Below are 10,411 nucleotides of genomic sequence, written 5' to 3'. Positions count from 1 at the left end.
AGCCATCCCTTTACCATCTTCACAATCTATTTACCAGCAACTCCATTTTCAATGAACTATGAAACTGCACTCCAAGGGTGCATCTGCCCCCAATCAACTTTTGAAACTTCTAGCCTAATACTCTCATTCTTTTTCTTTTACAATTGTGTAACATGGTTATAATAGAGCAGACAAGAACACACTCCACCTCCGAGCATCCACAGTTCTCAGGGTTAGAATGTTCCAAACAATCCAAGGGTGGGGCCGAGACAATGGAGCATGTGCACCACCGATGCTGGTGATGGACAGAGATTTGTTTTGCCAGGAACATTTTGACTGAGATGGATATTCAAGGGGGCTGTACAGAGCTACACCTGATAAGATTTTCTTTATTATTTTTCATTTTTATTTTACGTTATTGAGAATGTGTCAATTCAAGGCAATGGCATAAACATTTCATTGTATTTTGTATTGAATACACATGACAATAAATGATTTAATTCAATTCAGGAATTCTTTGAGTGAAGACATTTTTTTTTTCTTCTTTTTCTCCTATTAGTCATAAATCACTTATTCTGAGGTCAAGGCCCCAGTTTGTGTTTCCTGGTTGGGTGTGCAGTGGCCAGGGGATTCCCAGCTCCCAAACTTGACATTCAAAAGTGACCACTTGCACTTCCCTCCCATTTCTAGGCTCAGTGTTGAGGGGTCAGCGAGTGGCTGCTGGATTGGGAGATGGGCAGGGTGCCCTTGGAAGCATGAAGGAAGCTGCCAGTTCCCAAGGCGTACTTTGCAGAAACCCGGCCTCACGGGGTCTAGCAGCGTACCTATACATTGAAATAAATCAATAAAATATTCCTCCAGCCTGCTGTCCTCACACCTTCTTCATGCCCCTTCACCCCTACCTTAGCCCATTCTTGCTAATTCATGCCGCTATTGCACAGTGACCATCTGCCATGGACCCCCAGGCAACATGTGGCTACCATCTTTTCTCCTCTGCCTTATCAATCTAATTCACAGAGTATCGAAAAGTAGCCATGGAGAAGAATAAATTTACTTATTTAAAGTTCGAGACGATAGAAGATACATTCCATTGAGAAAAGCACACTCCTTCAATGAAACATTGCCAGGCGTTGTCGGTCACCTGGATGCTGCCTGACCTGCTGCGCTTTTCCAGCAACACATTTTCAGCTCTGATCTCCAGCATCTGCAGACCTCACTTTCTCCCCCTTCTTGACCATCTGCCATGGACCCCCAGGCAACGTGTGGCTACCATCTTTTTTCCTCTGCCTTATCAATCTAATTCACAGAGTATCGAAAAGTAGCCATAGAGGAGAAGAATAAATTTACTTATTTAAAGTTCGAGACGATAGAGGATACATTCCATTGAGAAAAGCACTCCCCTTCAATGAAACATTGCCAGGCGTTGTCGGTCATTAACACTGGTAGAGACTTTTCATACTTCTCTACAAGGCGTAATATTTCTTTCTGCTCTTTGAGAGACTGACATTTCTTTAAAGGACTTCGACAGGTCTTAGCATTTTGTTGGCAAGTATTCTAAGAGTCTTATGCATAGTTAAAAATCTCAAAATGTACCTGACTGCCCCTCCCAAAGGTTACTGTACACCTCCCAGAAACATAAATGGTAACTCCCACCCTCAGTAGTCCTCACCCCATAACCACACGGGGACCTTGGCTCTCCAAAGGAGTACTCCAGCTTCGAAAAAGAAATGTACTGAGAACAGATCAACTTTTACTTGATTTCATCTCAAAACTTTGAGTTCAAGACATCAACGTATGATTTGAATGGTGGCAGATGGTCATTTAGTCAGGCAGTTGCCTCTTAATAATTTTATATGTTTCAATGAGAACAGCATTCATTCTTCTAAACTCAGAGGAATATAGACTAACGCTACTTATTCTCTCCTTGAAGGACAATACCTTCATCCCAAATGTTCATCTCTCGTAACACCATAGCATTCACTTTGAGGCAATAGCATTCTTCCTTATGTAAGGAGACTAAAACTGTGTACAGTCATCCACGTATGGTTCCAACATGACATTATATAACTGCAGTAAGACTTAATTAATGTATCATTCTTTTTGTAATAAAGGCTAACATACCATTTGCTTCCTCAACTGCTTAACTGCTTTTACAAGATAATATATGGCTTGGAAAGGGTGGACGTTAGGAAATTGTTTCCGTTCGGCGAGGAGACTAGGACCCGTGGACACAGCCTTAGAATTAGAGGGGGTAAATTCAGAACAGAAATGCGGAGACATTTCTTCAGCCAGAGAGTGGTGTGCCTGTGGAATTCATTGCCGCAGAGTGCAGTGGAGGCCGGGACGCTAAATGTCTTCAAGGCAGAGATTGATAAATTCTTGATGTCACAAAGAATTAAGGGCTACGGGGAGAACGCGGGTAAGTGGAGTTGAAATGCCCATCAGCCATGATTGAATGGTGGAGTGGTCTCGATGGGCCGAATGGCCTTACTTCCACTCCTATCTCTTACGGTCTTATAATTTGTGTACAGGATACGTATATCTTATAATTTTTCACAAGAGTCTTGCTTTTCTGTTTTCCTTCCAAAGTAGATAATTTCACATTTCACCATAATATATTCCATCTGCCACATTCATGTCCACTCACTTGTCTATATCCTTCAGGAATCATTTTGCATCCTGCTGGTTTTCTACCTAATTTTGTAGCATTAGGGAACTTGAATTTACAATGTTGGCCTCAAATAGGTTATTGACATGCTTTGTAAATATTTGTGAACCAAGCACTGATCTTTTTGATATTCAAAGAAAAGCAAAATAGTGCAAATACTGTATATCCAAAGTAGAAAGCTGAAGAGACTCATAAGTCTGGCAGCATCTGTGGAGTGAAGCAGAAGTCACATTCCAAGTCCAATATGATTCCTCTTCAGACTCCCTGTGGTATTATAATGGGTCTCACTTGCCAGCTGGAAAATGACCCATTTCTTCCGATTCAACTTACTATATAAGATCATAAGTAGGAACAGAAGTAGACTCTTCAGCCCATTGAGCTTTTTTATGCCATTCATTGAGATCATGATTGATCTGATAATTCTCCACTTTACCTTCCTGCTTTTTCCCTATAACCTTTGCTTCTCTTACTGATTAAAAATCTGTTAATTTCAGCCCTGTATATAATTAGTGACCTAGCCTTGACAGCTCTCAGTGACAAAAAAACTACAGATTCACTACTGTCTGAAAGAAGAAATTCCTCCTCATCTCTGTCTTAAATATGCCACTCCCTGTTCTGAGATTACGCTCTCTGGTCCTAGACTCTCCCAGGAAACATTTCCAAACCTTCCCTGCTAATTCCTTTAAGAATTTTGTCAGTTTCAATAAGGCTACCTCTCATTCTTCTATATCCAAACAAGTATAGGCCCAATCAACAGAACCTCTCCTCATCAGTATCACCCCACCCAGTATTAGCCAAATGAGCGTTCCCTGGACTGACTCCAATGTCAATGTATCCTTCCTTAGATAAGAGTCCCAAAATTGTTTGTAGTATTCTAGGTGTGTCCTAACAAGTGGGTAATATAGTTTTAACAAGACATCTCCATTCACTTTCCTTAGGGCCTGCTGAATTTGCACAGAATCTGAGCTTTGTGAGACTTATGCATGCAAATTCTCAAATCCCACGATGCTTCAGCTTTCATCAGGTTCATGCAATTTAAATAATAGTCAGTACCTCTCGCATTCTTCTCAAGATGCATAACATTATATTTTCAACATTACATTCCACTTGCCAGGTTTTTGCTGAGTCACTCAACCTGACTATATCTCATTGCACACATCCTTAATGCTTGCCTTCCCACATTTTTGTGCTACCTGCAATTGTGGTGATCGTACTCTCATTCTATCATTAAAGTCATTAATCCATACTGTAAATAATTGTGACTCCAGCACTGATCCTTGGAGAACTCCCTGAGTTGCAGGTTGCTATTCTGAAAATGTTCCCCTTATCTCAATTCTGTCTTCTGTTAGTTAGCCAATGTTTATTCCCCCTCCCACTCCATCAAGGACATGCAAGTCCTAGGTGTCCACCATCACCAATCCCTAACCATCTAATACCTGGAGGAAGAATGCCTCATCTTCCGCCTTGGGACCCCGCAATAACATGGGATCAATGTGCATTTCACCTGTTTCCTCATTTCCCCTTTTTGGGACCTTATTCTAGTCCCAAGCCTCCAACTTGGCATGGCCCACTTGATATGTCCATCTTTCGTCCCAGCTATCTGCTCCACCCTCCTCTCCGACCTATCACCTTTTCACCCCCATCTTCAACTACCTATCACATTCCCAACTACCTTGCCCCCAGCCCCACCCCCCTCCCATTTATCTCTCAGCTCCCCCAGCCCACAAGCTTCATTCCTGATGAAGGGCTCATGCCCAAAATGTCGATTCTCCTGCTCCCTGACCTGCTGTGCTTTTCCAGCATCACACTCTCAACTGACCTGCTGTGCTTTTCCAGCATCACACTCTCAACAACAGTTTATTAGCATAGATAGACCATCTCCAACATTATGGGATCTTATTAAATATCCTAATGTGTGGTGTTTTAAAACATTCTGTTAATTGAACTAAACACCTAGACAAGCTCACTGCACCTGATAATCTGTTAAAATATGAGTGACAAAGAACTCCCAATTCCACTATTTAAAGAAAACGATATCAATTTATCCTTTAACTCTAAAAACAAATGTTAAATAACTATTCATAACTCTAAGACCCACTTTCTCTTAACTGCCCCCAACTCTATAATATACTGTTCCAATAAAACACTTATTAAAAGTTACATCAACTTAATTTCAAAACCATTCAGCGGCTGTTGTCTTCGATGTCTTTTTTCTTCCGGTTAAAGATCTCTCTGAGTCATCGTCTTTCTTTTTACTGTAAATATGTTTCTTATGAAAAGGTACCTTTGATAGAGAGTGTTTAATGTCTTGGGTCTCTCTCTCTCTCTCTCCCCCTCAATGGAAATCGCTTTGTCTGATTTTCAAAATGCCGGCCTTTTTTATATCCCGAACATTGGATCATCTCATTGGTTTGATGTTGGCAAAATAATAAATTCAAACTTGATTGGGTTTTAGCATCCTGGGGCAAAATTTGGCTAAATTAAAATTGTTGTCAAAACAGCAACCAATTCAGGTATCTATTTCACAGCCAAACGTGACATATTTTCAACTTTCCAGTATATTCTGAGACTGCTCTTGTAAGCTCTCAATGCAGAACAGCTTTCATTCACTTAAAGGTACAGTACATGCCTGCCAACTTCATAACAGTAGTACCTTATCAAATTCTTCCTGAAAACCCAAATATATTACATCCACAACTTCCCCTTTATCTATCCTGCTTGTCACATCCTTAAAGAATTCTGATCAATTTATCAGAATTGATTTCCCTTTCATTAAGCCAAGCTGATTCTGTTTGATCATGTCATTTATTTTTAAATGGTCCGTTATTACCTCCTTTATAATAGATCTAACATTTTCCCAAAGACAGCTGTTAAGCTAACATGTCTATTGTCCATGATTTTTCTCTCACTCCCTTCTTGGAATGGGCGTTACTTGGGCAGTTGTGACTTTTCCAGAATCTAAGATTTCTTGTCAGATTACTACCATTACATCTGTTGTCTTTGTGGCAACTTGCTTTAATTTCCTAGGATGCTTATAGGCCTTTAGCCACATTAGTTATTTAAACCACCAGTCCTTCCTCAACAAAAAATGTTGTCTGTGAAAAGAGAGTTAGGAAAAGTCTGTTCAAGCAGGTACAATAGCTGTTCATTGATAATTCCCAAGGGCAATCATTATGCAATTCTAAAAGTTTGGTTGCTTTCAACAACTAACAGTTTGGCAGAGATCTATTTTTGTGGTTTGATTGAGAGCTAAAATATATTATTAATGGATAGCTGTTGAATAGCTATGAATAGCTATTTTAGTTAGTATGGATACGTATACAAACCTAACAGGAATAGACAGAGTAAACACAGGATGTTCCCAATGACTAGAGAATCCTGAACCAGGGGTCACAGTTGAAGAATATGGGGTAGGCCATTTAGGACTAGAGATCAACAGAAATTTCTTCACCCAGAGACAAGTGAGCCTATGGAATTCCCTGCCAGAGAAAATTATTGAGGCCAAAACATTGCATGTTTTCATGAAGGAGATATTATTCTTAATGCTAAAGGAATTAAAGGGTAGAAGAGCAAAGCAGGAACTGGATGATCAGCCACAATCATATTGAACAATGCAGCAGGCTCAAAGGGCCACATGGCTTATTCCTGCTCTGATTTTCTATGTTCTTACCTTTGATGTGAGGTAACGATTACAAGTCTATTAGTTTCAATTTGATATAAGTACTGGATGGGATTCAGAAGTCCTTAATGGGATTTCATGAATGGTAAGTTTTTAAAATATGGTGAAGGTTGTAATAAATATTTAGAGATTCATTATATTTTAGCCCAGCATGCTTCTGACGTCTGCCCATGATGAATGCTGATTAACTTTTCCTGGAGGGTGTAAATCAGTGGCTGGTGCATTGGCATGATTTGGCAATGCTCTGGCTGAGAGGGTGGAGGGCTGGAGTTGGCATTAAATTAGTCTGGGGCAATAAGGGGGTATGGTTGGCATCAGTTGATGTGAAAGCATTGAAGTGGAATGGGAGTATATGGGGTGAAGGGTAAAGGCCTTAAACTTTAAGAGAACAACTGGGAGAAAATCCAAAAGAACTAAGGCAGGCCTTTTAAATATCACACTTCGACATGGGCTGCTTCTGTGGGCATCTTTTATAATGCTTTTTTTCCTGTATCTTTCTAGTTTGTTTTCATGTTCCATTTTCTCTTTACCAATATTTTGGTCATCCTTTTCTGAACTCTAAAATGCCCTCAATCTTCAGAATTACTATTCATTTTGGCAACATTATAAGCATCTTCCTTTAACTTAAAATTCTGGTTTCCCTGCTATAGGAAGGGTGTTGTGAAAGTTGAAAGGATTCAGAGAAGATTTACAAGAATGTTGCCAGGGTTAGAGTGTTTGATCTATAGGAAGAGCCTGAATAAGACTGGCTGTTTTCATTGGAGTGTCAGAGGCTAAGGGGGTGACCTTATAGAAGTTTATAAAATCATGAGGAGCATAGATAAAGTGAGTAATCAAGGTGTTTTCCCAGGGTAGGGGAGTTCAAAACTAGAGGGTATAAGTTTAAGGTGACAGGGGAAAGATTTAAAAGGGACCTAAAGGGCAACCTTTTCATGCAGAGGATGGAGCAGGTATGGTATGAGCTGCCAGAGGAAGTGGTGCAGGCTGGTACAATAACAACATTTAAAAGGCATCTGGATGGGTATATGAATAGGAAAGGTTTTTAGGGATATGAGCTAAATGCTGGCAAATGGCATGGACCAAAAGGTCTGCTTCCATGCTGTACATCTCTGACTCAAATATAATATTTTACTTCTTTTGTTAGCCATGTTTGTAATACATTCCCGTAGAGCTTTATTATTTAAAGGAAAAAGTATATTATTTGACAATTACAATTTAAAAAAAAAATTGTATCAACTTATGTTTCCAATCTGTTTTAAAGTCATAGAGATATACAGCAAGGAAACAGACCCTTCGGTCCAACTTGTCCATGCTGACCAGATATCCATGCATTATTTTCTTTGGTCAGATTTAAGACTCCAGTTTCAGACATGATACTTACACACTCAAGATAAAATTCTAACATGATGATCTTTCTACACAAGAGGCTATACTCCATCACGGAGCCGAATATTAGATCTTAAATATTGTTTTTTCTCTGATGATTCCTGGACATACTGATCTAGAAAAGTATCATGATGTATTCCATGAATTTCTTGTCAATACTATTATTGTAAACGTGTTTTCCAGAGTCTGTATAGAAATTAAAGTTCCCCATGTTTCCCCCTTCACAATCCAAATTGCTGAATCATACAATGTTGGAAATTGGGGTTTCCTTGAGAACTGTTTCTCTTGGTATTGCTTATTTAATATTTTTTGTGTAGCATGAGACTTCAATTATTGTGTTACAGTAGTAACTAGCCTTCAGCAAGCACGTACTAAAACATATACTATCGGATCCCACTAGCCCAACTACAAATGCAGTGCTTGGGAAAATAAGTTTTACTCTTTGACAGAATTGAAGCTAAACTTCAAAGAGATGGGCGGGGGCAGCAGTCATCCTGGCTTCACGTGTAGCTGCTTTTGGTTATTAGTCAAGGGATTTTAGATAGGTGATTGACACAGCATAGATGCCAGCAGCTAAAATACAGTATATCAATGTGGACAGGTGGAAAGATAAAGGATCTAAGGGAACAAGTCACTGGCAAAAGACCAGAGCTCTCCTACATCACTGCATGAAGAACAAAGACTGTTACCACAAACGATGGCACTTTAGAGGTGAACACTCCACCCCCTTCAAAACTATCACCCCTGCTCTTCCATTCTACAAAGTAGTTTTGACAGCAGTGAAATCGTCTCATCTGTTGGATACTTTTGTTGACTAGTTACCTGAACTACTACTTCTTAACCAACTCAACAAATTGCCAGATAGTGGATTGCCTACATTAGATAATTGTAATCAAAAACCCTTTCTCCTTCACCATCTCATCAAAAAAAAAATAAATATTACTGGCCGAGAAATTACTTGTACAACGGTTTCCCACTCTTTGTTCTTTAACTCCACTAAAACGGATTTTACTTCCTAAGCCAAGATTAACCTCTACAAATAAGATCATTTTTCCTCAACTAAAGTACCTAGATTATCTTGAACCTAAGTGGCATGGTAGCTCAGTAGTTCGTACTGCTGCCTAGTAGTGGTAGGGACCTGGGTTCGATTCCACCCTCAGGCGACTATCCATGGGGAGTATGCTTGTTCTCCAAGAGCTCCGGTTTCTTCCCACAGTCCAAAGATGTGCGGGTTAGGTGGATTAGCCATGGGAAATGCAGGGTTACTGGGATGGGATTGGGTCTGGGTGGGATGCTCTTCAGTGGTTCAATGTGGACTCCATGGCCAAATGGCCTGCTTCCATATTGTGGGGATTCAGTAAAAAGTAACCTCATCTATCCACAGACTGTATCTACTCATAGCACTGTCAGTCAGTTCTAACTTAGCACACAGATGTATGTCTTAACTCTAATATTTAAATCCATTAGATCACTGAATATCCCCCATTCCAATACAACCCATTATTCCTCAGGTTTTAATAGTGAACTTCAGAAAATACACCTTCACTTACATTTTGCTTCTCCATGGGGAAAACAATATGTTGTATCACTGGATGAGTTATCTAGAGTCCAAGTTAACATATCAAGAAAGGAAATGTGCCTACACATCACTCTATATCCAGACCGAAGCAGGGGTTGGTTTTTCACCGATATTTGCAAACCACTCGCAGTTCAAGGACAAGAAAGCATGGGCAACAATTGCTGCAATACCTTCATCCCAGTAAAAGATTAAATTATTCAGAACATGTGTGGTTGTTGACAGTATCAAGCAATTGTCATTAAACAGAGTAAATCTATAAATTACAATTCAATTTAAATAGAAAAATAGTTTGGAATATAGTAACTTCGAGACAAGTTGCAACTCTTTTTGGAATCATGTGCCTCAACGCAACATCCATAGGAGTTTTCAGCATGGGAAGGAGTTAATGGAGGCTTTGCTGTTACAATAGAAGTTAAACCAATATTACAGGTGACTGTAATACTTAATAGCATGCCGTGACTATACAGAATATACCAGACTTTATAACTACTCATTGTTGTACAACAGAAACACTATCCAAAGACAATATTGTGCAAATACCTTTGAAGCAGAACTCACACACGGGTAGTGTTTAGAAAGTCTTACTTATTCTATAATTATTAAGAACTCTTATCATTGGCACCTGTTTATAATATTTCTTGTTTGTTGAAAACATTTGAAAAGGTAGTTTCACTGCATAATTTTCATGCTTAGAAAATAGGGCAATTGTTTTAAAATTTATTCATCTAAATAATTATTTGGTTCATCAAGCATTCTCATTCATTCGAATGGATCAGCTGCTGAAGTTTATGTCCAAATATGCCTGTGACCCATATGCAACTGAATCAAAGTCAAGAAATTAATCTAAGAATGTATAATTATCTGACCATGGCTAGTTACATTGCATAGATAACATTCCATGCTCTTACTGGAGTGTGTAATAGATGAAGTTACTCATGTTTCTGCAGTTTGGTCCATTGACAGGTACATGGATGGGATAGATATGGAGGGATACAGGCAAATGGGATTTGTTTAAATTGTGAAAACTGAGCGGCATGGGGGAAATTGGGCCGAAGGGCCTGTTTCCATGCTGTAGACCTCTGTACCTACAACTAAAGTTTTTTTGATGACCTGTATTTGT

Source organism: Chiloscyllium plagiosum, chromosome 6 (assembly GCF_004010195.1).
Source record: "Chiloscyllium plagiosum isolate BGI_BamShark_2017 chromosome 6, ASM401019v2, whole genome shotgun sequence".
NCBI lineage: Eukaryota > Metazoa > Chordata > Chondrichthyes > Orectolobiformes > Hemiscylliidae > Chiloscyllium > Chiloscyllium plagiosum.
This window is presented reverse-complemented; position numbering follows the sequence as displayed.